Below are 26,430 nucleotides of genomic sequence, written 5' to 3' on the forward strand. Positions count from 1 at the left end.
GGGAAAAGGCAGAGGGGCTGGAAGTGTGTGTGTGTGCACAGGCTGTGAGTTTTAAAACATCTGAGTGAATCAAGGAAGAGTGAAGAGGCAGAGGGGCTGTAAGAGTCTGCGTGTGTGTGCAGGCTGTGAGTTTTAAAACATCTGAGTGAATCAAGGAAGAGGGAAGAGGCAGAGGGGCTGGAAGTGTGTGCTGTGCACAGGCTGTGAGTTTTAAAACGTCTGAGTAAATACAGGAAGAGGGACGAGGCAGTGGGTTTGGAAGTGTGTTCGTGTGTGTGCACAGCCTGTGAGTTTTTAAATGTCTGAGTGAATCCAGGAAGAGAGAAGAGGCAGAGGGGCTTGAAGTGTGTCTGTGTGTGCACAGGCTGTGAGTTTATAACGTCTGAGTGAATCAAGGAAGAGGGAAGAGGCAGATGGGCTGGAAGTCTGTGTGTGTTCACAGGCTGTGCATTTTAAAAATCTCTGAGTGAATCCAGGAAGAGGGTCTGGAAGTGTGTGCTGTGCACAGGCTGTGAGTTTTAAAATGTCTGAGTGAATCCAGTAAGAGGGAAAAGGCAGAGGGGCTAGAAGTGTGTGTGTGTGCACAGGCTGTGAGTTTTAAAACATCTGAGTGAATCAAGGAAGAGGGAAGAGGCAGAGGGGCTGGAAGTGTGTGTGTGTTTGTGTGCACAGGCTGTGAGTTTTAAAATGTCTGAGTGAATCCAGGAAGAGGGACGAGGCAGTGGGGCTGGAAGTGTATGTGTGTGCACAGGCTGTAAGTTTTAAAAATCCTCTGAGTGAATCCAGGAGCAGGGAAGAAGCAGAGGGGCTGGAAGTGTGTGTGTGTTTGTGTGCACAGGCTGTGAGTTTTAAAATGTCTGAGTGAATCCAGGAAGAGGGAAGAGGTAGAGGGGCTGGAAGTGTGTTCGTGTGTGTGCACAGCCTGTGAGTTTTTAAATGTCTGAGTGAATCCAGGAAGAGAGAAGAGGCAGAGGGGCTTGAAGTGTGTCTGTGTGTGCACAGGCTGTGAGTTTTATAACGTCTGAGTGAATCAAGGAAGAGGGAAGAGGCAGATGGGCTGGAAGTCTGTGTGTGTTCACAGGCTGTGCATTTTAAAAATCTCTGAGTGAATCCAGGAAGAGGGACGAGGCAGTGGGGCTGGAAGTGTATGTGTGTGCACAGGCTGTAAGTTTTAAAAATCCTCTGAGTGAATCCAGGAGCAGGGAAGAAGCAGAGGGGCTGGAAGTGTGTGTGTGTTTGTGTGCACAGGCTATGAGTTTTAAAATGTCTGAGTGAATCCAGTAAGAGGGAAGAGGCAGAGGGACTAGAAGTGTGTGTGTGTGCACAGGCTGTGAGTTTTAAAACATCTGAGTGAATCAAGGAAGAGGGAAGAGGCAGAGGGGCTGGAAGTCTGTGTGTGTTCACAGGCTGTGAGTTTTAAAAACCTCTGAGTGAATCCAGGAAGAGGGACGAGGCAGTGGGGCTGGAAGTGTATGTGTGTGCACAGGCTGTGAGTTTTAAAAATCCTCTGATTGAATCCAGGAAGAGGGACAAGGCAGTGGGGCTGGAAGTCTATGTGTGTGCACAGGCTGTAAGTTTTAAAAATCCTCTGAGTGAATCCAGGAGCAGGGAAGAAGCAGAGGGTCTGGAAGTGTGTGCTTTGCACAGGCTGTGAGTTTTAAAATGTCTGAGTGAATCCAGTAAGAGGGAAAAGGCAGAGGGGCTAGAAGTGTGTGTGTGTGCACAGGCTGTGAGTTTTAAAACATCTGAGTGAATCAAGGAAGAGGGAAGAGGCAGTGGGGCTGGAAGTGTGTGTGTGTGTGCACAGGCTGTGAGTTTTAAAAACCCTGATTGAATCCAAAAGAGGGAGAAGGCAGAGGGGCTGGAAGTGTGTGTGTGTGCACAGGCTGTGAGTTTTAAAAACCTCTGAGTGAATCCAGGAAGAGGGACAAGGCAGTGGGGCTGGAAGTGTATGTGTGTGCACAAGCTGTAAGTTTTAAAAATCCTCTGAGTGAATCCAGGAGCAGGGAAGAAGGAGAGGGGCTGGAAGTGTGTGCTGTGCACAGGTTGTGAGTTTTAAAATGTCTGAATGAATCAAGGAAGAGGGAAGAGGCAGAGGGGCTGGAAGTGTTTGTGTGTGTGTGTGCACAGGCTGTGAGTTTTATAACGTCTGAGTGAATCAAGGAAGAGGGAAGAGGCAGATGGGCTGGAAGTCTGTGTGTGTTCACAGGCTGTGCATTTTAAAAATCTCTGAGTGAATCCAGGAAGAGGGACGAGGCAGTGGGGCTGGAAGTGTATGTGTGTGCACAGGCTGTAAGTTTTAAAAATCCTCTGAGTGAATCCAGGAGCAGGGAAGAAGCAGAGGGGCTGGAAGTGTGTGTGTGTTTGTGTGCACAGGCTATGAGTTTTAAAATGTCTGAGTGAATCCAGTAAGAGGGAAGAGGCAGAGGGACTAGAAGTGTGTGTGTGTGCACAGGCTGTGAGTTTTAAAACATCTGAGTGAATCAAGGAAGAGGGAAGAGGCAGAGGGGCTGGAAGTCTGTGTGTGTTCACAGGCTGTGAGTTTTAAAAACCTCTGAGTGAATCCAGGAAGAGGGACGAGGCAGTGGGGCTGGAAGTGTATGTGTGTGCACAGGCTGTGAGTTTTAAAAATCCTCTGATTGAATCCAGGAAGAGGGACAAGGCAGTGGGGCTGGAAGTCTATGTGTGTGCACAGGCTGTAAGTTTTAAAAATCCTCTGAGTGAATCCAGGAGCAGGGAAGAAGCAGAGGGTCTGGAAGTGTGTGCTTTGCACAGGCTGTGAGTTTTAAAATGTCTGAGTGAATCCAGTAAGAGGGAAAAGGCAGAGGGGCTAGAAGTGTGTGTGTGTGCACAGGCTGTGAGTTTTAAAACATCTGAGTGAATCAAGGAAGAGGGAAGAGGCAGTGGGGCTGGAAGTGTGTGTGTGTGTGCACAGGCTGTGAGTTTTAAAAACCCTGATTGAATCCAAAAGAGGGAGAAGGCAGAGGGGCTGGAAGTGTGTGTGTGTGCACAGGCTGTGAGTTTTAAAAATCTCTGAGTGAATCCAGGAAGAGGGACGAGGCAGTGGGGCTGGAAGTGTATGTGTGTGCACAGGCTGTAAGTTTTAAAAATCCTCTGAGTGAATCCAGGAGCAGGGAAGAAGCAGAGGGGCTGGAAGTGTGTGTTGTGCACAGGTTGTGAGTTTTAAAATGTCTGAGTGAATCAAGGAAGAGGGAAGAGGCAGAGGGGCTGGAAGTGTTTGTGTGTGTGTGTGCACAGGCTGTGAGTTTTAAAATGTCTGAGTGAATCCAGTAAGAGGGAAAAGGCAGAGGGGCTGGAAGTGTGTGTGCTGTGCACAGGCTGTGAGTTTTAAAATGTCTGAGTGAATCCAGGAAGAGGGAAAAGGCAGAGGGGCTGGAAGTGTGTGTGTGTGCACAGGCTGTGAGTTTTAAAAACCCTGATTGAATCCAAAAGAGGGAGAAGGCAGAGGGGCTGGAAGTGTGTCCGTGTGTGTGCACAGCCTGTGAGTTTTAAAATGTCTGAGTGAATCTAGGAAGAGGGAAGAGGCAGAGGGGCTTGAAGTGTGTCTGTGTATGCCCAGGTTGTGAGTTTTAAAAACCTCTGAGTGAATCCAGGAAGAGGGACAAGGCAGTGGGGCTGGAAGTGTATGTGTGTGTGTGCACAGCATGTGAGTTTTAAAATGTCTGACTGAATCTAGGAAGAGGGAAGAGGCAGAGCGGCTGGAAGTGTGTGTGTGTGCATAGGCTGGGAGTTTTAAAACGTCTGAGTGAATCCAGAAAGAGGGAAAATGCAGAGGGGCTGAAAGAGTGTGTGTGTGTGCACAGGGTGTGAGTTTCAAAATGTGTGAGTGAATCCAGGAAGAGGGAAAAGGCAGAGGGGCTAGAAGTGTGTGTGTGTGCACAGGCTGTGAGTTTTAAAACATCTGAGTGAATCAAGGAAGAGGGAAGAGGCAGAGGGGCCGCAAGTGTCTGCGTGTGTGTGCATAGGCTGTGAGCTTTAAAAACCTCTGAGTGAATCCAGGAAGAGGGAAAAGGCAGAGGGGCTGGAAGTGTGTGTGTGTGCACAGGCTGTGAGTTTTAAAACATCTGAGTGAATCAAGGAAGAGTGAAGAGGCAGAGGGGCTGTAAGAGTCTGCGTGTGTGTGCAGGCTGTGAGTTTTAAAACATCTGAGTGAATCAAGGAAGAGGGAAGAGGCAGAGGGGCTGGAAGTGTGTGCTGTGCACAGGCTGTGAGTTTTTAAATGTCTGAGTGCATCCAGGAAGAGAGAAGAGGCAGAGGGGCTTTAAGTGTGTCTGTGTGTGCACAGGCTGTGAGTTTATAACGTCTGAGTGAATCAAGGAAGAGGGAAGAGGCAGATGGGCTGGAAGTCTGTGTGTGTTCACAGGCTGTGCATTTTAAAAATCTCTGAGTGAATCCAGGAAGAGGGTCTGGAAGTGTGTGCTGTGCACCGGCTGTGAGTTTTAAAATGTCTGAGTGAATCCAGTAAGAGGGAAAAGGCAGAGGGGCTAGAAGTGTGTGTGTGTGCACAGGCTGTGAGTTTTAAAACATCTGAGTGAATCAAGGAAGAGGGAAGAGGCAGAGGGGCTCGAAGTGTGTGTGTGTTTGTGTGCACAGGCTGTGAGTTTTAAAATGTCTGAGTGAATCCAGGAAGAGGGACGAGGCAGTGGGGCTGGAAGTGTATGTGTGTGGAGAGGCTGTAAGTTTTAAAAATCCTCTGAGTGAATCCAGGAGCAGGGAAGAAGCAGAGGGGCTGGAAGTGTGTGTGTGTTTGTGTGCACAGGCTGTGAGTTTTAAAATGTCTGAGTGAATCCAGGAAGAGGGAAGAGGCAGAGGGGCTGGAAGTGTGTTCGTGTGTGTGCACAGCCTGTGAGTTTTTAAATGTCTGAGTGAATCCAGGAAGAGAGAAGAGGCAGAGGGGCTTGAAGTGTGTCTGTGTGTGCACAGGCTGTGAGTTTTATAACGTCTGAGTGAATCAAGGAAGAGGGAAGAGGCAGATGGGCTGGAAGTCTGTGTGTGTTCACAGGCTGTGCATTTTAAAAATCTCTGAGTGAATCCAGGAAGAGGGAAGAGGCAGAGGGGCTGGAAGTGTGTTCGTGTGTGTGCACAGCCTGTGAGTTTTTAAATGTCTGAGTGAATCCAGTAAGAGGGAAGAGGCAGAGGGACTAGAAGTGTGTGTGTGTGCACAGGCTGTGAGTTTTAAAACATCTGAGTGAATCAAGGAAGAGGGAAGAGGCAGAGGGGCTGGAAGTCTGTGTGTGTTCACAGGCTGTGAGTTTTAAAAACCTCTGAGTGAATCCAGGAAGAGGGACGAGGCAGTGGGGCTGGAAGTGTATGTGTGTGCACAGGCTGTGAGTTTTAAAAATCCTCTGATTGAATCCAGGAAGAGGGACAAGGCAGTGGGGCTGGAAGTCTATGTGTGTGCACAGGCTGTAAGTTTTAAAAATCCTCTGAGTGAATCCAGGAGCAGGGAAGAAGCAGAGGGGCTGGAAGTGTGTGTGTGTTTGTGTGCACAGGCTGTGAGTTTTAAAATCTCTGAGTGAATCCAGTAAGAGGGAAGAGGCAGAGGGACTAGAAGTGTGTGTGTGTGCACAGGCTGTGAGTTTTAAAACATCTGAGTGAATCAAGGAAGAGGGAAGAGGCAGTGGGGCTGGAAGTGTGTGTGTGTGTGCACAGGCTGTGAGTTTTAAAAACCCTGATTGAATCCAAAAGAGGGAGAAGGCAGAGGGGCTGGAAGTGTGTGTATGTGCACAGGCTGTGAGTTTTAAAAACCTCTGAGTGAATCCAGAAAGAGGGACAAGGCAGTGGGGCTGGAAGTGTATGTGTGTGCACAGGCTGTAAGTTTTAAAAATCCTCTGAGTGAATCCAGGAAGAGGGAAGAGGCAGAGGGGCTGCAAGTGTCTGCGTGTGTGTGCACAGGCTGTGAGTTTTAAAAACCTCTGAGTGAATCCAGGAAGAGGGACAAGGCAGTGGGGCTGGAAGTGTATGTGTGTGCACAGGCTGTAAGTTTTAAAAATCCTCTGAGTGAATCCAGGAAGAGGGAAGAGGCAGAGGGGCTGCAAGTGTCTGCGTGTGTGTGCATAGGCTGTGAGCTTTAAAAACCTCTGAGTGAATCAAGGAAGAGGGAAGAGACAGTGGGGCTGGAAGTGTGTGTGTGTGTGCACAGGCTGTGAGTTTTATAACGTCTGAGTGAATCAAGGAAGAGGGAAGAGGCAGAGGGGCTGCAAGAGTCTGCGTGTGTGTGCAGGCTGTGAGTTTTAAAACGTCTGAGTGAATCAAGGAAGAGGGAAGAGGCAGAGGGGCTTGAAGTGTGTCTCTGTGTGCACAGGCTGTGAGTTTTTAAATGTCTGAGTGAATCCAGGAAGAGAGAAGAGGCAGAGGGGCTTGAAGTGTGTCTGTGTGTGCACAGGCTGTGAGTTTATAACGTCTGAGTGAATCCAGGAAGAGGGACGAGGCAGTGGGGCTGGAAGTGTATGTGTGTGCACAGGCTGTAAGTTTTAAAAATCCTCTGAGTGAATCCAGGAGCAGGGAAGAAGCTGAGGGGCTGGAAGTGTGTGTGTGTTTGTGTGCACAGGCTGTGAGTTTTAAAATCTCTGAGTGAATCCAGTAAGAGGGAAGAGGCAGAGGGACTAGAAGTGTGTGTGTGTGCACAGGCTGTGAGTTTTAAAACATCTGAGTGAATCAAGGAAGAGGGAAGAGGCAGAGGGGCTGGAAGTCTGTGTGTGTTCACAGGCTGTGAGTTTTAAAAACCTCTGAGTGAATCCAGGAAGAGGGACGAGGCAGTGGGGCTGGAAGTGTATGTGTGTGCACAGGCTGTGAGTTTTAAAAATCCTCTGATTGAATCCAGGAAGAGGGACAAGGCAGTGGGGCTGGAAGTCTATGTGTGTGCACAGGCTGTAAGTTTTAAAAATCCTCTGAGTGAATCCAGGAGCAGGGAAGAAGCAGAGGGTCTGGAAGTGTGTGCTTTGCACAGGCTGTGAGTTTTAAAATGTCTGAGTGAATCCAGTAAGAGGGAAAAGGCAGAGGGGCTAGAAGTGTGTGTGTGTGCACAGGCTGGGAGTTTTAAAATGTGTGAGTGAATCAAGGAAGAGGGAAGAGGCAGTGGGGCTGGAAGTGTGTGTGTGTGTGCACAGGCTGTGAGTTTTAAAAACCCTGATTGAATCCAAAAGAGGGAGAAGGCAGAGGGGCTGGAAGTGTGTGTGTGTGCACAGGCTGTGAGTTTTAAAAACCTCTGAGTGAATCCAGAAAGAGGGACAAGGCAGTGGGGCTGGAAGTGTATGTGTGTGCCCAGGCTGTGAGTTTTAAAAACCTCTGAGTGAATCCAGGAAGAGGGACGAGGCAGTGGGGCTGCAAGTGTCTGCGTGTTTGTGCATAGGCTGTGAGCTTTAAAAACCTCTGAGTGAATCCAGGAAGAGGGAAAAGGCAGAGGGGCTGGAAGTGTGTGTGTGTGCACAGGCTGTGAGTTTTATAACATCTGCGTGAATCAAGGAAGAGGGAAGAGGCAGAGGGGCTGGAAATGTGTGTGCTGTGCACAGGCTGTGAGTTTTAAAAATCTCTGAGTAAATCCAGGAAGAGGGACGAGGTAGAGGGGCCGGAAGTCTGTGTGTTTTGACAGCCTGTGAGTTTTAAAATGTCTGAGTGAATCCAGGAAGAGGGAAGAGGCAGAGGGCTGGAAGTGTGTGTGTGTGCACAGGCTGTGAGTTTTAAAACATCTGAGTGAATCAAGGAAGAGGGAAGCGGCAGAGGGGCTGTAAGAGTCTGCGTGTGTGTGCAGGCTGTGAGTTTTAAAACGTCTGAGTGAATCAAGGAAGAGGGAAGAGGCAGAGGGGCTGGAAGTGTGTGTGTGTGTGTGTGTGCACAGGCTGTGAGTTTTAAAATGTCTGAGTGAATCTAGGAAGAGGGAAGAGGCAGAGGGGCTTGAAGTGTGTCTTTGTATGCCCAGGTTGTGAGTTTTAAAAACCTCTGAGTGAATCCAGGAAGAGGGACAAGGCAATGGGGCTGGAAGTGTATGTGTGTGCACAGGCTGTAAGTTTTAAAAATCCTCTGAGTGAATCCAGGAAGAGGGACGAGGCAGTGGGGCTGCAAGTGTCTGCGTGTTTGTGCATAGGCTGTGAGTTTTAAAAACCTCTGAGTGAATCCAGGAAGAGGGACAAGGCAATGGGGCTGGAAGTGTATGTGTGTGCACAGGCTGTAAGTTTTAAAAATCCTCTGAGTGAATCCAGGAAGAGGGAAGAGGCAGAGGGGCTGCAAGTGTCTGCGTGTGTGTGCATAGGCTGTGAGCTTTAAAAACCTCTGAGTGAATCAAGGAAGAGGGAAGAGGCAGTGGGGCTGGAAGTGTGTGTGTGTGTGCACAGGCTGTGAGTTTTATAACGTCTGAGTGAATCAAGGAAGAGGGAAGAGGCAGAGGGGCTGCAAGAGTCTGCGTGTGTGTGCAGGCTGTGAGTTTTAAAACGTCTGAGTGAATCAAGGAAGAGGGAAGAGGCAGAGGGGCTGGAGGTGTGTGTGTGTGCACAGGCTGTGAGTTTTAAAATGTCTGAGTGAATCCAGGAAGAGGGAAGAGACAGAGGGGCTGGAAGTGTGTGTGCTGTGCACAGGCTGTGAGATTTAAAAACCTCTGAGTAAATCCAGGAAGAGGGACGAGGTAGAGGGGCCGGAAGTCTGTGTGTGTTCACAGCCTGTGTGTTTTAAAATGTCTGAGTGAATCCAGGAAGAGGGAAGAGGCAGAGGGGCTTGAAGTATGTCTTTGTGTGCCCAGGCTGTGAGTTTTAAAAACCTCTGAGTGAATCCAGGAAGAGGGAAAAGGCAGAGGGGCTGGAAGTGTGTGTGTGTGCACAGGCTGTGAGTTTTAAAACATCTGAGTGAATCAAGGAAGAGGGAAGAGGCAGAGGGGCTGTAAGAGTCTGCGTGTGTGTGCAGGCTGTGAGTTTTAAAACGTCTGAGTGAATCAAGGAAGAGGGAAGAGGCAGAGGGGCTGGAAGTGTGTGTGTGTGTGTGTGTGTGTGCACAGGCTGTGAGTTTTAAAATGTCTGAGTGAATCAAGTAAGAGGGAAAAGGCAGAGGGGCTAGAAGTGTGTGTGTGTGCACAGGCTGTGAGTTTTAAAACATCTCAGTGAATCAAGGAAGAGGGAAGAGGCAGAGGGGCTGCAAGTGTCTGCGTGTGTGTGCATAGGCTGTGAGCTTTAAAAACCTCTGAGTGAATCCAGGAAGAGGGAAAAGGCAGAGGGGCTGGAAGTGTGTTTGTGTGCACAGGCTGTGACGTTTAAAAACCTCTGAGTGAATCCAGGAACAGGGAAGAGGCAGAGGGGCTGGAAGTGTGTGTGTGTGTGCACAGGCTGGGAGTTTTAAAATGTGTGAGTGAATCAAGGAAGAGGGAAGAGGCAGTGGGGCTGGAAGTGTTTGTGTGTGTGCACAGGCTGTGAGTTTTAAAAACCCTGATTGAATCCAAAAGAGGGAGAAGGCAGAGGGGCTGGAAGTGTGTGTGTGTGCACAGGCTGTGAGTTTTAAAACGGCTGAGTAAATACAGGAAGAGGGAAGAGGCAGAGGGGCTGGAAGTGTGTGCGTGTGTGTGCACAGGCTGTGAGTTTTCTAACGTCTGAGTGAATCTAGGAAAAGGGAAGAGCCAGAGGGGCTTGAAGTGTGTATGTGTATGCCCAGGTTGTGAGTTTTAAAAACCTCTGAGTGAATCCAGGAAGAGGGACAAGGCAGTTGGGCTGGAAGTGTATGTGTGTGCACAGGCTGTAAGTTTTAAAAATCCTCTGAGTGAATCCAGGAGCAGGGAAGAAGCAGAGGGGCTGGAAGTGTGTGCTGTGCACAGGTTGTGAGTTTTAAAATGTCTGAGTGAATCCAGGAAGAGGGAAAAGGCAGAGGGGCTGGAAGTGTGTATGTGTGCACAGGCTGTGAGTTTTAAAAATCCTCTGAGTGAATCCAGGAAGAGGGACAAGGCAGTGGGGCTGGAAGTGTATGTGTGTGCACAGGCTGTAAGTTTTAAAAATCCTCTGACTGAATCCAGGAGCAGGGAAGAAGCAGAGGGGCTGGAAGTGTGTGCTGTACACAGGCTGTGAGTTTTAAAATGTCTGAGTGAATCCAGTAAGAGGGAAAAGGCAGAGGGGCTAGAAGTTTGTGTGTGTGCACAGGCTGTGAGTTTTAAAACATCTGAGTGAATCAAGGAAGAGGGAAGAGGCAGAGGGGCTGCAAGTGTCTGCGTGTGTGTGCATAGGCTGTGAGCTTTAAAAACCTCTGAGTGAATCCAGGAAGAGGGAAAAGGCAGAGGGGCTGGAAGTGTGTGTGTGTGCACAGGCTGTGACGTTTAAAAACCTCTGAGTGAATCCAGGAACAGGGAAGAAGGAGAGGGGCTGGAAGTGTGTGTGCTGTGCACAGGCTGTGAGTATTAAAATGTCTGAGTGAGTCCATGAACAGGGAAGAGGCAGAGGGGCTGGAAGTGTGTTTGTGTGTGCACAGGCTGGGAGTTTTAAAATGTGTGAGTGAATCAAGGAAGAGGGAAGAGGCAGTGGGGCTGGAAGTGTGTTTGTGTGCACAGGCTGTGAGTTTTAAAATGTCTGAGTGAATCTAGGAAGAGGGAAGAGGCAGAGGGGCTTGAAGTGTGTCTTTGTATGCCCAGGTTGTGAGTTTTAAAAACCTCTGAGTGAATCCAGGAAGAGGGACAAGGCAGTGGGGCTGGAAGTGTATGTGTGTGCACAGGCTGTAAGTTTTAAAAATCCTCTGAGTGAATCCAGGAAGAGGGAAGAGGCAGAGGGGCTGCAAGTGTCTGCATGTGTGTGCATAGGCTGTGAGCTTTAAAATCCTCTGAGTGAATCAAGGAAGAGGGAAGAGGCAGTGGGGCTGGAAGTGTGTGTGTGTGTGCACAGGCTGTGAGTTTTATAACGTCTGAGTGAATCAAGGAAGAGGGAAGAGGCAGAGGGGCTGCAAGAGTCTGCGTGTGTGTGCAGGCTGTGAGTTTTAAAACGTCTGAGTGAATCAAGGAAGAGGGAAGAGGCAGAGGGGCTGGAGGTGTGTGTGTGTGCACAGGCTGTGAGTTTTAAAATGTCTGAGTGAATCCAGGAAGAGGGAAGAGACAGAGGGGCTGGAAGTGTGTCTGTGTGTGCCAAGGCTGTGAGTTTTAAAAACCTCTCAGTAAATCCAGGAAGAGGGACGAGGTAGAGGGGCTGGAAGTCTGTGTGTGTGTGCCCAGGCTGTGAGTTTTAAAAACCTCTGAGTGAATCCAGGAAGAGGGACGAGGCAGTGGGGCTGCAAGTGTCTGCGTGTTTGTGCATAGGCTGTGAGCTTTAAAAACCTCTGAGGGAATCCAGGAAGAGGGAAAAGGCAGAGGGGCTGGAAGTGTGTGTGTGTGCAGGCTGTGAGTTTTAAAATGTCTGAGTGAATCCAGGAAGAGGGACGAGGCAGAGGGGCTGGAAGTGTGTGTGCTGTGCACAGGCTGTGAGATTTAAAAACCTCTGAGTAAATCCAGGAAGAGGGACGAGGTAGAGGGGCCGGAAGTCTGTGTGTGTTCACAGCCTGTGTGTTTTAAAACCTCTGAGTGAATCCAGGAAGAGGGAAGAGGCAGAGGGGCTGTAAGAGTCTGCGTGTGTGTGCAGGCTGTGAGTTTTAAAACGTCTGAGTGAATCAAGGAAGAGGGAAGAGGCAGAGGGGCTGGAAGTGTGTGTGTGTGTGTGTGTGTGCACAGGCTGTGAGTTTTAAAATGTCTGAGTGAATCCAGTAAGAGGGAAAAGGCAGAGGGGCTGCAAGTGTCTGCGTGTGTGTGCATAGGCTGTGAGCTTTAAAAACCTCTGAGTGAATCCAGGAAAAGGGAAAAGGCAGAGGGGCTGGAAGTGTGTTTGTGTGCACAGGCTGTGACGTTTAAAAACCTCTGAGTGAATACAGGAACAGGGAAGAAGGAGAGGGGCTGGAAGTGTGTGTGCTGTGCATAGGCTGTGAGTATTAAAATGTCTGAGTGAATCCAGGAACAGGGAAGAGGCAGAGGGGCTGGAAGTGTGTGTGCGTGTGCACAGGCTGGGAGTTTTAAAATGTGTGAGTGAATCAAGGAAGAGGGAAGAGGCAGTGGGGCTGGAAGTGTGTCTGTGTGTGCAAGGCTGTGAGTTTTAAAAACCCTGATTGAATCCAAAAGAGGGAGAAGGCAGAGGGGCTGGAAGTGTGTTTGTGTGCACAGGCTGTGACGTTTAAAAACCTCTGAGTGAATCCAGGAACAGGGAAGAAGGAGAGGGGCTGGAAGTGTGTGTGCTGTGCATAGGCTGTGAGTATTAAAATGTCTGAGTGAATCCAGGAACAGGGAAGAGGCAGAGGGGCTGGAAGTGTGTGTGTGTGTTCACAGGCTGGGAGTTTTAAAATGTGTGAGTGAATCAAGGAAGAGGGAAGAGGCAGAGGGGCTAGAAGTGTGTGTGTGTGCACAGGCTGGGAGTTTTAAAACGTCTGAGTGAATCCAGAAAGAGGGAAAATGCAGAGGGGCTGAAAGAGTGTGTGTGTGTGCACAGAGTGTGAGTTTCAAAATGTGTGAGTGAATCCACGAAGAGGGAAGAGGCAGTGGGGCTCGAAGTGTGTGTTTGTGCACAGGCTGTGAGTTTTAAAAACCCTGATTGAATTCAGGAAGAGGGAAAAGGCAGAGGGGCTGGAAGTGTGTGTGTGTGCACAGGCTGTGACGTTTAAAAACCTCTGAGTGAATCCAGGAAGAGGGAAAAGGCAGAGGGGCTGGAAGTGTGTCTGTGTGCACAGGCTGTGAGCTTTAAAAACCTCTGAGTGAATCCAGGCAGAGGGAAAAGTCAGAGGGGCTGGAAGTGTGTGTGTGTGTGCACAGGCTGTGACGTTTAAAAACCTCTGAGTGAATCCAGGAACAGGGAAGAAGGAGAGGGGCTGGAAGTGTGTGTGCTGTGCCCAGGCTGTGAGTATTAAAATGTCTGAGTGAATCCAGGAACAGGGAAGAGGCAGAGGGGCTGGAAGTGTGTGTGTGTGTGTGCACAGGCTGTGAGTTTTAAAATGTGTTAGTGAATCAAGGAAGAGGGAAGAGGCAGTGGGGCTGGAAGTGTTTGTGTGTGTGTGTGCACAGGCTGTGAGTTTTAAAAACCCTGATTGAATCCAAAAGAGGGAGAAGGCAGAGGGGCTGGAAGTGTGTGCGTGTGTGTGCACAGCCTGTGAGTTTTAAAATGTCAGAGTGAATCTAGGAAGAGGGAAGAGGCAGAGGGGCTTGAAGTGTGTCTGTGTATGCCCAGGTTGTGAGTTTTAAAACGTCTGAGTGAATCCAGAAAGAGGGAAAATGCAGAGGGGCTGAAAGAGTGTGTGTGTGTGCACAGGGTGTGAGTTTCAAAATGTGTGAGTGAATCCACGAAGAGGGAAGAGGCAGTGGGGCTCGAAGTGTGTGTGTGTGCACAGGCTGGGAGTTTTAAAACGTCTGAGTGAATCCAGAAAGAGGGAAAATGCAGAGGGGCTGAAAGAGTGTGTGTGTGTGCACAGGGTGTGAGTTTCAAAATGTGTGAGTGAATCGACGAAGAGGGAAGAGGCAGTGGGACTCGAAGTGTGTGTTTGTGCACAGGCTGTGAGTTTTAAAAACCCTGATTGAATTCAGGAAGAGGGAAAAGGCAGAGGGGCTGGAAGTGTGTGTGTGTGTGCACAGGCTGTGACGTTTAAAAACCTCTGAGTGAATCCAGGAAGAGGGAAAAGGCAGTGGGGCTCGAAGTGTGTGTTTGTGCACAGGCTGTGAGTTTTAAAAACCCTGATTGAATTCAGGAAGAGGGAAAAGGCAGAGGGGCTGGAAGTGTGTGTGTGTGTGCACAGGCTGTGACGTTTAAAAACCTCTGAGTGAATCCAGGAAGAGGGAAGAAGGAGAGGGGCTGGAAGTGTGTGTGCTGTGCACAGGCTATGAGTATTAAAATGTCTGAGTGAATCCAGGAACAGGGAAGAGGCAGAGGGGCTGGAAGTGTGTGTGTGTGTGTGCACAGGCTGGGAGTTTTAAAATGTGTTAGTGAATCAAGGAAGAGGGAAGAGGCAGTGGGGCTGGAAGTGTGTGTGTGTGTGTGCACAGGCTGTGAGTTTTAAAAACCCTGATTGAATCAAAAAGAGGGAGAAGGCAGAGGGGCTGGAAGTGTGTGCATGTGTGTGCACAGCCTGTGAGTTTTAAAACATCTCAGTGAATCAAGGAAGAGGGAAGAGGCAGAGGGTCTGCAAGTGTCTGCGTGTGTGTGCATAGGCTGTGAGCTTTAAAAACCTCTGAGTGAATCCAGGAAGAGGGAAAAGGCAGAGGGGCTGGAAGTGTGTTTGTGTGCACAGGCTGTGACGTTTAAAAACCTCTGAGTGAATCCAGGAACAGGGAAGAGGCAGAGGGGCTGGAAGTGTGTGTGTGTGTGTGCACAGGCTGGGAGTTTTAAAATGTCTGAGTGAATCTAGGAAGAGGGAAGAGGCAGTGGGGCTGGAAGTGTGTGTGTGTGTGCACAGGCTGTGAGTTTTAAAACGTCTGAGTGAATCCAGAAAGAGGGAAAATGCAGAGGGGCTGGAAGTGTGTGCGTGTGTGTGCACAGCCTGTGAGTTTTAAAATGTCTGAGTGAATCTAGGAAGAGGGAAGAGGCAGTGGGGCTGGAAGTGTGTTTGTGTGTGCACAGGCTGTGAGTTTTAAAACGTCTGAGTGAATCCAGAAAGAGGGAAAATGCAGAGGGGCTGGAAGTGTGTGCGTGTGTGTGCACAGCCTGTGAGTTTTAAAATGTCTGAGTGAATCTAGGAAGAGGGAAGAGGCAGAGGGGCTTGAAATGTGTCTGTGTATGCCCAGGTTGTGAGTTTTAAAACGTCTGAGTGAATCCAGAAAGAGGGAAAATGCAGAGGGGCTGAAAGAGTGTGTGTGTGTGCACAGGGTGTGAGTTTCAAAATTTGTGAGTGAATCCACGAAGAGGGAAGAGGCAGTGGGGCTCGAAGTGTGTGTGTGTGCACAGGCTGGGAGTTTTAAAACCTCTGAGTGAATCCAGAAAGAGGGAAAATGCAGAGGGGCTGAAAGAGTGTGTGTGTGTGCACAGGGTGTGAGTTTCAAAATGTGTGAGTGAATCGACGAAGAGGGAAGAGGCAGTGGGGCTCGAAGTGTGTGTTTGTGCACAGGCTGTGAGTTTTAAAAACCCTGATTGAATTCAGGAAGAGGGAAAAGGCAGAGGGGCTGGAAGTGTGTGTGTGTGTGCACAGGCTGGGAGTTTTAAAATGTGTTAGTGAATCAAGGAGGAGGGAAGAGGCAGTGGGGCTGGAAGTGTGTGTGTGTGTGCACAGGCTGTGAGTTTTAAAAACCCTAATTGAATCCAAAAGAGGGAGAAGTTAGAGGGGCTGGAAGTGTGTGCGTGTGTGTGCACAGGCTGTGAGTTTTAAAAACCCTGATTGAATCCAGGAAGAGGGAAAAGGCAGAGGGGCTGGAAGTGTGTCTGTGTGCACAGGCTGTAACGTTTAAAAACCTCTGAGTGAATCCAGGAAGAGGGAAAAAGCAGAGGGGCTGGAAGTGTGTCTGTGTGCACAGGCTGTGAGCTTTAAAAACCTCTGAGTGAATCCAGGAAGAGGGAAAAGGCAGAGGGGCTGGAAGTGTGTGTGTGTGTGCACAGGCTGTGACGTTTAAAAACCTCTGAGTGAATCCAGGAACAGGGAAGAAGGAGAGGGGCTGGAAGTGTGTGTGCTGTGCACAGGCTATGAGTATTAAAATGTCTGAGTGAATCCAGGAACAGGGAAGAGGCAGAGGGGCTGGAAGTGTGTGTGTGTGTGTGCACAGGCTGGGAGTTTTAAAATGTGTTAGTGAATCAAGGAAGAGGGAAGAGGCAGTGGGGCTGGAAGTGTGTGTGTGTGTGCACAGGCTGTGAGTTTTAAAAACCCTGATTGAATCCAAAAGAGGGAGAAGGCAGAGGGGCTGGAAGTGTGTGCATGTGTGTGCACAGCCTGTGAGTTTTAAAATGTCTGAGTGAATCTAGGAAGAGGGAAGAGGCAGAGGGGCTTGAAATGTGTCTGTGTGAACAGGCTGTGAGCTTTAAAAACCTCTGAGTGAATCCAGGAAGAGGGAAAAGGCAGAGGGGCTGGAAGTGTGTGTTTGTGTGCACAGGCTGTGACGTTTAAAAACCTCTGAGTGAATCCAGGAACAGGGAAGAAGGAGAGGGGCTGGAAGTGTGTGTGCTGTGCACAGGCTGTGAGTATTAAAATGTCTGAGTGAATCCAGGAACAGGGAAGAGGCAGAGGGGCTGGAAGTATGTGTGTGCACAGGCTGGGAGTTTTAAAATGTGTTAGTGAATGAAGGAGGAGGGAAGAGGCAGTGGGGCTGGAAGTGTGTGTGTGTGCACAGGCTGTGAGTTTTAAAACATCTGAGTGAATCCAGGAAGAGGGAAAAGGCAGAGGGGCTGGAAGTGTGTGTGTGTGCACAGGCTGGGAGTTTTAAAATGTGTGAGTGAATCAAGGAAGAGGGAAGAGGCAGTGGGGCTGGAAGTGTGTTTGTGTGTGTGCACAGGCTGGGAGTTTTAAAATGTGTTAGTGAATCAAGGAAGAGGGAAGAGGCAGTGGGGCTGGAAGTGTGTGTGTGTGTGCACAGGCTGTGAGTTTTAAAAACCCTGATTGAATCCAAAAGAGGGAGAAGTTAGAGGGGCTGGAAGTGTGTGCGTGTGTGTGCACAGGCTGTGAGTTTTAAAAACCCTGATTGAATCCAGGAAGAGGGAAAAGGCAGAGGGGCTGGAAGTGTGTCTGTGTGCACAGGCTGTGACGTTTAAAAACCTCTGAGTGAATCCAGGAAGAGGGAAAAGGCAGAGGGGCTGGAAGTGTGTGTGCTGTGCACAGGCTGTGAGTTTTAAAATGTCTGAGTGAATCTAGGAAGAGGGAAGAAGCAGTGGGGCTCGAAGTATGTGTTTGTGCACAGGCTGTGAGTTTTAAAACGGCTGAGTAAATACAGGAAGAGGGAAGAGGCAGAGGGGCTGGAAGTGTGTGCGTGTGTGTGCACAGCCTGTGAGTTTTAAAATGTCTGAGTGAATCTAGGAAGAGGGAAGAGGCAGAGGGGCTGGAAGTGTGTGTGTGTGCACAGGCTGGGAGTTTTAAAATGTCTGAGTGAATCCAGAAAGAGGGAAAATGCAGAGGGGCTGAAAGAGTGTGTGTGTGTGCACAGGGTGTGAGTTTCAAAATGTGTGAGTGAATCCACGAAGAGGGAAGAGGCAGTATGGCTGGAAGTGTGTGTTTGTGCACAGGCTGTGAGTTTTAAAAACCCTGATTGAATCCAGGAAGAGGGAAAAGGCAGAGGGGCTGGAAGTGTGTGTGTGTGCACAGGCTGTAAGTTTTAAAAATCCTCTGACTGAATCCAGGAGCAGGGAAGAAGCAGAGGGGCTGGAAGTGTGTGCTGTACACAGGCTGTGAGTTTTAAAATGTCTGAGTGAATCCAGTAAGAGGGAAAAGGCAGAGGGGCTAGAAGTGTGTGTGTGTGCACAGGCTGTGAGTTTTAAAACATCTGAGTGAATCAAGGAAGAGGGAAGAGGCAGAGGGGCTGCAAGTGTCTGCGTGTGTGTGCATAGGCTGTGAGCTTTAAAAACCTCTGAGTGAATCCAGGAAGAGGGAAAAGGCAGAGGGGCTGGAAGTGTGTGTGTGTGCACAGGCTGTGACGTTTAAAAACCTCTGAGTGAATCCAGGAACAGGGTAGAAGGAGAGGGGCTGGAAGTGTGTGTGCTGTGCACAGGCTGTGAGTATTAAAATGTCTAAGTGAATCCATGAACAGGGAAGAGGCAGAGGGGCTGGAAGTGTGTTTGTGTGTGCACAGGCTGGGAGTTTTAAAATGTGTGAGTGAATCAAGGAAGATTGAAGAGGCAGTGGGGCTGGAAGTGTGTTTGTGTGCACAGGCTGTGAGTTTTAAAATGTCTGAGTGAATCTAGGAAGAGGGAAGAGGCAGAGGGGCTTGAAGTGTGTCTTTGTATGCCCAGGTTGTGAGTTTTAAAAACCTCTGAGTGAATCCAGGAAGAGGGACAAGGCAGTGGGGCTGGAAGTGTATGTGTGTGCACAGGCTGTAAGTTTTAAAAATCCTCTGAGTGAATCCAGGAAGAGGGAAGAGGCAGAGGGGCTGCAAGTGTCTGCGTGTGTGTGCATAGGCTGTGAGCTTTAAAAACCTCTGAGTGAATCAAGGAAGAGGGAAGAGGCAGTGGGGCTGGAAGTGTGTGTGTGTGTGCACAGGCTGTGAGTTTTATAACGTCTGAGTGAATCCAGGAAGAGGGAAGAGACAGAGGGGCTGGAAGTGTGTCTGTGTGTGCCCAGGCTGTGAGTTCTAAAAACCTCTGAGTGAATCAAGGAAGAGGGACGAGGTAGAGGGGCTGGAAGTCTGTGTGTGTGTGCCCAGGCTGTGAGTTTTAAAAACCTCTGAGTGAATCCAGGAAGAGGGACGAGACAGTGGGGCTGAAAGTGTCTGCGTGTTTGTGCATAGGCTGTGAGCTTTAAAAACCTCTGAGGGAATCCAGGAAGAGGGAAAAGGCAGAGGGGCTGGAAGTGTGTGTGTGTGCAGGCTGTGAGTTTTAAAATGTCTGAGTGAATCCAGGAAGAGGGACGAGGCAGAGGGGCTGGAAGTGTGTGTGCTGTGCACAGGCTGTGAGCTTTAAAAACCTCTGAGTAAATCCAGGAAGAGGGACGATGTAGAGGGGCCGGAAGTCTGTGTGTGTTCACAGCCTGTGTGTTTTAAAATGTCTGAGTGAATCCAGGAAGAGGGAAGAGGCAGAGGGGCTTGAAGTATGTCTTTGTGTGCCCAGGCTGTGAGTTTTAAAAACCTCTGAGTGAATCCAGGAAGAGGGAAGAGGCAGAGGGGCTGTAAGAGTCTGCGTGTGTGTGCAGGCTGTGAGTTTTAAAACGTCTGAGTGAATCAAGGAAGAGGGAAGAGGCAGAGGGGCTGGAAGTGTGTGTGTGTGTGTGTGTGTGCACAGGCTGTGAGTTTTAAAAACCCTGATTGAATCCAGGAAGAGGGAAAAGGCAGAGGGGCTGGAAGTGTGTCTTTGTGCACAGGCTGTGACGTTTAAAAACCTCTGAGTGAATCCAGGAAGAGGGAAAAGGCAGAGGGGCTGGAAGTGTGTGTGCTGTGCACAGGCTGTGAGTTTTAAAATGTCTGAGTGAATCTAGGAAGAGGGAAGAGGCAGTGGGGCTCGAAGTATGTGTTTGTGCACAGGCTGTGAGTTTTAAAACGGCTGAGTAAATACAGGAAGAGGGAAGAGGCAGAGGGGCTGGAAGTGTGTGCGTGTGTGTGCACAGCCTGTGAGTTTTAAAATGTCTGAGTGAATCTAGGAAGAGGGAAGAGGCAGAGGGGCTGGAAGTGTGTGTGTGTGCACAGGCTGGGAGTTTTAAAATGTCTGAGTGAATCCAGAAAGAGGGAAAATGCAGAGGGGCTGAAAGAGTGTGTGTGTGTGCACAGGGTGTGAGTTTCAAAATGTGTGAGTGAATCCACGAAGAGGGAAGAGGCAGTGTGGCTGGAAGTGTGTGTTTGTGCACAGGCTGTGAGTTTTAAAAACCCTGATTGAATCCAGGAAGAGGGAAAAGGCAGAGGGGCTGGAAGTGTGTGTGTGTGCACAGGCTGTAAGTTTTAAAAATCCTCTGACTGAATCCAGGAGCAGGGAAGAAGCAGAGGGGCTGGAAGTGTGTGCTGTACACAGGCTGTGAGTTTTAAAATGTCTGAGTGAATCCAGTAAGAGGGAAAAGGCAGAGGGGCTAGAAGTGTGTGTGTGTGCACAGGCTGTGAGTTTTAAAACATCTGAGTGAATCAAGGAAGAGGGAAGAGGCAGAGGGGCTGCAAGTGTCTGCGTGTGTGTGCATAGGCTGTGAGCTTTAAAAACCTCTGAGTGAATCCAGGAAGAGGGAAAAGGCAGAGGGGCTGGAAGTGTGTGTGTGTGCACAGGCTGTGACGTTTAAAAACCTCTGAGTGAATCCAGGAACAGGGTAGAAGGAGAGGGGCTGGAAGTGTGTGTGCTGTGCACAGGCTGTGAGTATTAAAATGTCTGAGTGAATCCATGAACAGGGAAGAGGCAGTGGGGCTCGAAGTATGTGTTTGTGCACAGGCTGTGAGTTTTAAAACGGCTGAGTAAATACAGGAAGAGGGAAGAGGCAGAGGGGCTGGAAGTGTGTGCGTGTGTGTGCACAGCCTGTGAGTTTTAAAATGTCTGAGTGAATCTAGGAAGAGGGAAGAGGCAGAGGGGCTGGAAGTGTGTGTGTGTGTACAGGCTGGGAGTTTTAAAATGTCTGAGTGAATCCAGAAAGAGGGAAAATGCAGAGGGGCTGAAAGAGTGTGTGTGTGTGCACAGGGTGTGAGTTTCAAAATGTGTGAGTGAATCCACAAAGAGGGAAGAGGCAGTGTGGCTGGAAGTGTGTGTTTGTGCACAGGCTGTGAGTTTTAAAAACCCTGATTGAATCTAGGAAGAGGGAAGAGGCAGAGGGGCTGGAAGTGTGTGTGTGTGCACAGGCTGGGAGTTTTAAAATGTCTGAGTGAATCCAGAAAGAGGGAAAATGCAGAGGGGCTGAAAGAGTGTGTGTGTGTGCACAGGGTGTGAGTTTCAAAATGTGTGAGTGAATCCACGAAGAGGGAAGAGGCAGTGTGGCTGGAAGTGTGTGTTTGTGCACAGGCTGTGAGTTTTAAAAACCCTGATTGAATCCAGGAAGAGGGAAAAGGCAGAGGGGCTGGAAGTGTGTGTGTGTGCACAGGCTGTAAGTTTTAAAAATCCTCTGACTGAATCCAGGAGCAGGGAAGAAGCAGAGGGGCTGGAAGTGTGTGCTGTACACAGGCTGTGAGTTTTAAAATGTCTGAGTGAATCCAGTAAGAGGGAAAAGGCAGAGGGGCTAGAAGTGTGTGTGTGTGCACAGGTTGTGAGTTTTAAAACATCTGAGTGAATCAAGGAAGAGGGAAGAGGCAGAGGGGCTGCAAGTGTCTGCGTGTGTGTGCATAGGCTGTGAGCTTTAAAAACCTCTGAGTGAATCCAGGAAGAGGGAAAAGGCAGAGGGACTGGAAGTGTGTGTGTGTGCACAGGCTGTGACGTTTAAAAACCTCTGAGTGAATCCAGGAACAGGGTAGAAGGAGAGGGGCTGGAAGTGTGTGTGCTGTGCACAGGCTGTGAGTATTAAAATGTCTGAGTGAATCCATGAACAGGGAAGAGGCAGAGGGGCTGGAAGTGTGTTTCTGTGTGCACAGGCTGGGAGTTTTAAAATGTGTGAGTGAATCAAGGAAGAGGGAAGAGGCAGTGGGGCTGGAAGTGTGTTTGTGTGCACAGGCTGTGAGTTTTAAAATGTCTGAGTGAATCTAGGAAGAGGGAAGAGGCAGAGGGGCTTGAAGTGTGTCTTTGTATGCCCAGGTTGTGAGTTTTAAAAACCTCTGAGTGAATCCAGGAAGAGGGACAAGGCAGTGGGGCTGGAAGTGTATGTGTGTGCACAGGCTGTAAGTTTTAAAAATCCTCTGAGTGAATCCAGGAAGAGGGAAGAGGCAGAGGGGCTGCAAGTGTCTGCGTGTGTGTGCATAGGCTGTGAGCTTTAAAAACCTCTGAGTGAATCAAGGAAGAGGGACGAGGTAGAGGGGCTGGAAGTCTGTGTGTGTGTGCCCAGGCTGTGAGTTTTAAAAACCTCTGAGTGAATCCAGGAAGAGGGACGAGGCAGTGGGGCTGAAAGTGTCTGCGTGTTTGTGCATAGGCTGTGAGCTTTAAAAACCTCTGAGGGAATCCAGGAAGAGGGAAAAGGCAGAGGGGCTGGAAGTGTGTGTGTGTGCAGGCTGTGAGTTTTAAAATGTCTGAGTGAATCCAGGAAGAGGGACGAGGCAGAGGGGCTGGAAGTGTGTGTGCTGTGCACAGGCTGTGAGCTTTAAAAACCTCTGAGTAAATCCAGGAAGAGGGACGATGTAGAGGGGCCGGAAGTCTGTGTGTGTTCACAGCCTGTGTGTTTTAAAATGTCTGAGTGAATCCAGGAAGAGGGAAAAGGCAGAGGGGCTGGAAGTGTGTGTGTGTGCACAGGCTGTGAGTTTTAAAACATCTGAGTGAATCAAGGAAGAGGGAAGAGGCAGAGGGGCTGTAAGAATCTGCGTGTGTGTGCAGGCTGTGAGTTTTAAAACGTCTGAGTGAATCAAGGAAGAGGGAAGAGGCAGAGGGGCTGGAAGTGTGTGTGTGTGTGTGTGTGCACAGGCTGTGAGTTTTAAAAACCCTGATTGAATCCAGGAAGAGGGAAAAGGCAGAGGGGCTGGAAGTGTGTGTGTGTGCACAGGCTGTAAGTTTTAAAAATCCTCTGAGTGAATCCAGGAAGAGGGAAGAGGCAGAGGGGCTGCAAGTGTCTGCGTGTGTGTGCATAGGCTGTGAGCTTTAAAAACCTCTGAGTGAATCAAGGAAGAGGGACGAGGTAGAGGGGCTGGAAGTCTGTGTGTGTGTGCCCAGGCTGTGAGTTTTAAAAACCTCTGAGTGAATCCAGGAAGAGGGACGAGGCAGTGGGGCTGAAAGTGTCTGCGTGTTTGTGCATAGGCTGTGAGCTTTAAAAACCTCTGAGGGAATCCAGGAAGAGGGAAAAGGCAGAGGGGCTGGAAGTGTGTGTGTGTGCAGGCTGTGAGTTTTAAAATGTCTGAGTGAATCCAGGAAGAGGGACGAGGCAGAGGGGCTGGAAGTGTGTGTGCTGTGCACAGGCTGTGAGCTTTAAAAACCTCTGAGTAAATCCAGGAAGAGGGACGATGTAGAGGGGCCGGAAGTCTGTGTGTGTTCACAGCCTGTGTGTTTTAAAATGTCTGAGTGAATCCAGGAAGAGGGAAAAGGCAGAGGGGCTGGAAGTGTGTGTGTGTGCACAGGCTGTGAGTTTTAAAACATCTGAGTGAATCAAGGAAGAGGGAAGAGGCAGAGGGGCTGTAAGAATCTGCGTGTGTGTGCAGGCTGTGAGTTTTAAAACGTCTGAGTGAATCAAGGAAGAGGGAAGAGGCAGAGGGGCTGGAAGTGTGTGTGTGTGTGTGTGTGCACAGGCTGTGAGTTTTAAAAACCCTGATTGAATCCAGGAAGAGGGAAAAGGCAGAGGGGCTGGAAGTGTGTGTGCTGTGCACAGGCTGTGAGTTTTAAAATGTCTGAGTGAATCTAGGAAGAGGGAAGAGGCAGTGGGGCTCGAAGTGTGTGTTTGTGCACAGGCTGTGAGTTTTAAAACGGCTGAGTAAATACAGGAAGAGGGAAGAGGCAGAGGGGATGGAAGTGTGTGCGTGTGTGTGCACAGCCTGTGAGTTTTAAAATGTCTGAGTGAATCTAGGAAGAGGGAAGAGGCAGAGGGGCTGGAAGTGTGTGTGTGTGCACAGGCTGGGAGTTTTAAAATGTCTGAGTGAATCCAGAAAGAGGGAAAATGCAGAGGGGCTGAAAGAGTGTGTGTGTGTGCACAGGGTGTGAGTTTCAAAATGTGTGAGTGAATCCACGAAGAGGGAAGAGGCAGTGTGGCTGGAAGTGTGTGTTTGTGCACAGGCTGTGAGTTTTAAAAACCCTGATTGAATCCAGGAAGAGGGAAAAGGCAGAGGGGCTGGAAGTGTGTGTGTGTGCACAGGCTGTAAGTTTTAAAAATCCTCTGACTGAATCCAGGAGCAGGGAAGAAGCAGAGGGGCTGGAAGTGTGTGCTGTACACAGGCTGTGAGTTTTAAAATGTCTGAGTGAATCCAGTAAGAGGGAAAAGACAGAGGGGCTAGAAGTGTATGTGTGTGCACAGGCTGTGAGTTTTAAAACATCTGAGTGAATCAAGAAAGAGGGAAGAGGCAGAGGGGCTGCAAGTGTCTGCGTGTGTGTGCATAGGCTGTGAGCTTTAAAAACCTCTGAGTGAATCCAGGAAGAGGGAAAAGGCAGAGGGGCTGGAAGTGTGTGTGTGTGCACAGGCTGTGACGTTTAAAAACCTCTGAGTGAATCCAGGAACAGGGAAGAAGGAGAGGGGCTGGAAGTGTGTGTGCTGTGCACAGGCTGTGAGTATTAAAATGTCTGAGTGAATCCAGGAACAGGGAAGAGGCAGAGGGGATGGAAGTGTGTGTGTGTGCACAGGCTGGGAGTTTTAAAACGTCTGAGTGAATCCAGAAAGAGGGAAAATGCAGAGGGGCTGAAAGAGTGTGTGTGTGTGCACAGGGTGTGAGTTTCAAAATGTGTGAGTGAATCCACGAAGAGGGAAGAGGCAGTGGGGCTCGAAGTCTGTGTGTGTGCACAGGCTGGGAGTTTTAAAACGTCTGAGTGAATCCAGAAAGGGGGAAAATGCAGAGGGGCTGAAAGAGTGTGTGTGTGTGCATAGGGTGTGAGTTTCAAAATGTGTGAGTGAATCCACGAAGAGGGAAGAGGCAGTGGGGCTCGAAGTGTCTGTTTGTGCACAGGCTGTGAGTTTTAAAAACCCTGATTGAATTCAGGAAGAGGGAAAAGGCAGAGGGGCTGGAAGTGTGTGTGTGTGCACAGGCTGTGACGTTTAAAAACCTCTGAGTGAATCCAGGAAGAGGGAAAAGGCAGAGGGGCTGGAAGTGTGTCTGTGTGCACAGGCTGTGAGCTTTAAAAACCTCTGAGTGAATCCAGGAAGAGGGAAAAGTCAGAGGGGCTGGAAGTGTGTGTGTGTGTGCACAGGCTGTGACGTTTAAAAACCTCTGAGTGAATCCAGGAACAGGGAAGAAGGAGAGGGGCTGGAAGTGTGTGTGCTGTGCCCAGGCTGTGAGTATTAAAATGTCTGAGTGAATCCAGGAACAGGGAAGAGGCAGAGGGGCTGGAAGTGTGTGTGTGTGTGTGCACAGGCTGGGAGTTTTAAAATGTGTTAGTGAATCAAGGAAGAGGGAAGAGGCAGTGGGGCTGGAAGTGTGTGTGTGTGTGCACAGGCTGTGAGTTTTAAAAACCCTGATTGAATCCAAAAGAGGTAGAAGGCAGAGGGGCTGGAAGTGTGTGCATGTGTGTGCACAGCCTGAGAGTTTTAAAATGTCTGAGTGAATCTAGGAAGAGGGAAGAGGCAGAGGGGCTTGAAGTGTGTCTGTGTGCACAGGCTGTGAGCTTTAAAAACCTCTGAGTGAATCCAGGAAGAGGGAAAAGGCAGAGGGGCTGGAAGTGTGTGTTTGTGTGCACAGGCTGTGACGTTTAAAAACCTCTGAGTGAATCCAGGAACAGGGAAGAAGGAGAGGGGCTGGAAGTGTGTGTGCTGTGTGTGTGCACAGGCTGGGAGTTTTAAAATGTGTTAGTGAATCAAGGAAGAGGGAAGAGGCAGTGGGGCTGGAAGTGTGTGTGTGTGTGTGTGCACAGGCTGGGAGTTTTAAAATGTGTTAGTGAATCAAGGAAGAGGGAAGAGGCAGTGGGGCTGGAAGTGTGTGTGTGTGTGCACAGGCTGTGAGTTTTAAAAACCCTGATTGAATCCAAAAGAGGGAGAAGGCAGAGGGGCTGGAAGTGTGTGCATGTGTGTGCACAGCCTGAGAGTTTTAAAATGTCTGAGTGAATCTAGGAAGAGGGAAGAGGCAGAGGGGCTTGAAGTGTGTCTGTGTGCACAGGCTGTGAGCTTTAAAAACCTCTGAGTGAATCCAGGAAGAGGGAAAAGGCAGAGGGGCTGGAAGTGTGTGTTTGTGTGCACAGGCTGTGACGTTTAAAAACCTCTGAGTGAATCCAGGAACAGGGAAGAAGGAGAGGGGCTGGAAGTGTGTGTGCTGTGCACAGGCTGTGAGTATTAAAATGTCTGAGTGAATCCAGGAACAGGGAAGAGGCAGAGGGGCTGGAAGTGTGTGTGTGTGTGTGTGCACAGGCTGGGAGTTTTAAAATGTGTTAGTGAATCAAGGAAGAGGGAAGAGGCAGTGGGGCTGGAAGTGTGTGTGTGTGTGCACAGGCTGTGAGTTTTAAAAACCCTGATTGAATCCAAAAGAGGGAGAAGGCAGAGGGGCTGGAAGTGTGTGCATGTGTGTGCACAGCCTGAGAGTTTTAAAATGTCTGAGTGAATCTAGGAAGAGGGAAGAGGCAGAGGGGCTTGAAGTGTGTCTGGGTGCACAGGCTGTGAGCTTTAAAAACCTCTGAGTGAATCCAGGAAGAGGGAAAAGGCAGAGGGGCTGGAAGTGTGTGTTTGTGTGCACAGGCTGTGACGTTTAAAAACCTCTGAGTGAATCCAGGAACAGAGAAGAAGGAGAGGGGCTGGAAGTGTGTGTGCTGTGCACAGGCTGTGAGTATTAAAATGTCTGAGTGAATCCAGGAACAGGGAAGAGGCAGAGGGGCTGGAAGTGTGTGTGTGTGTGTGTGCACAGGCTGGGAGTTTTAAAATGTGTTAGTGAATCAAGGAAGAGGGAAGAGGCAGTGGGGCTGGAAGTGTGTGTGTGTGTGCACAGGCTGTGAGTTTTAAAAACCCTGATTGAATCCAGGAAGAGGGAAAAGGCAGAGGGGCTGGAAGTGTGTCTGTGTGCACAGGCTGTGACGTTTAAAAACCTCTGAGTGAATCCAGGAAGAGGGAAAAGGCAGAGGGGCTGGAAGTGTGTGTGCTGTGCACAGGCTGTGAGTTTTAAAATGTCTGAGT

Source organism: Natrix helvetica (assembly GCF_964273705.1).
Source record: "Natrix helvetica genome assembly, chromosome: W".
NCBI classification, from domain to species: Eukaryota; Metazoa; Chordata; class Lepidosauria; order Squamata; family Natricidae; genus Natrix; species Natrix helvetica.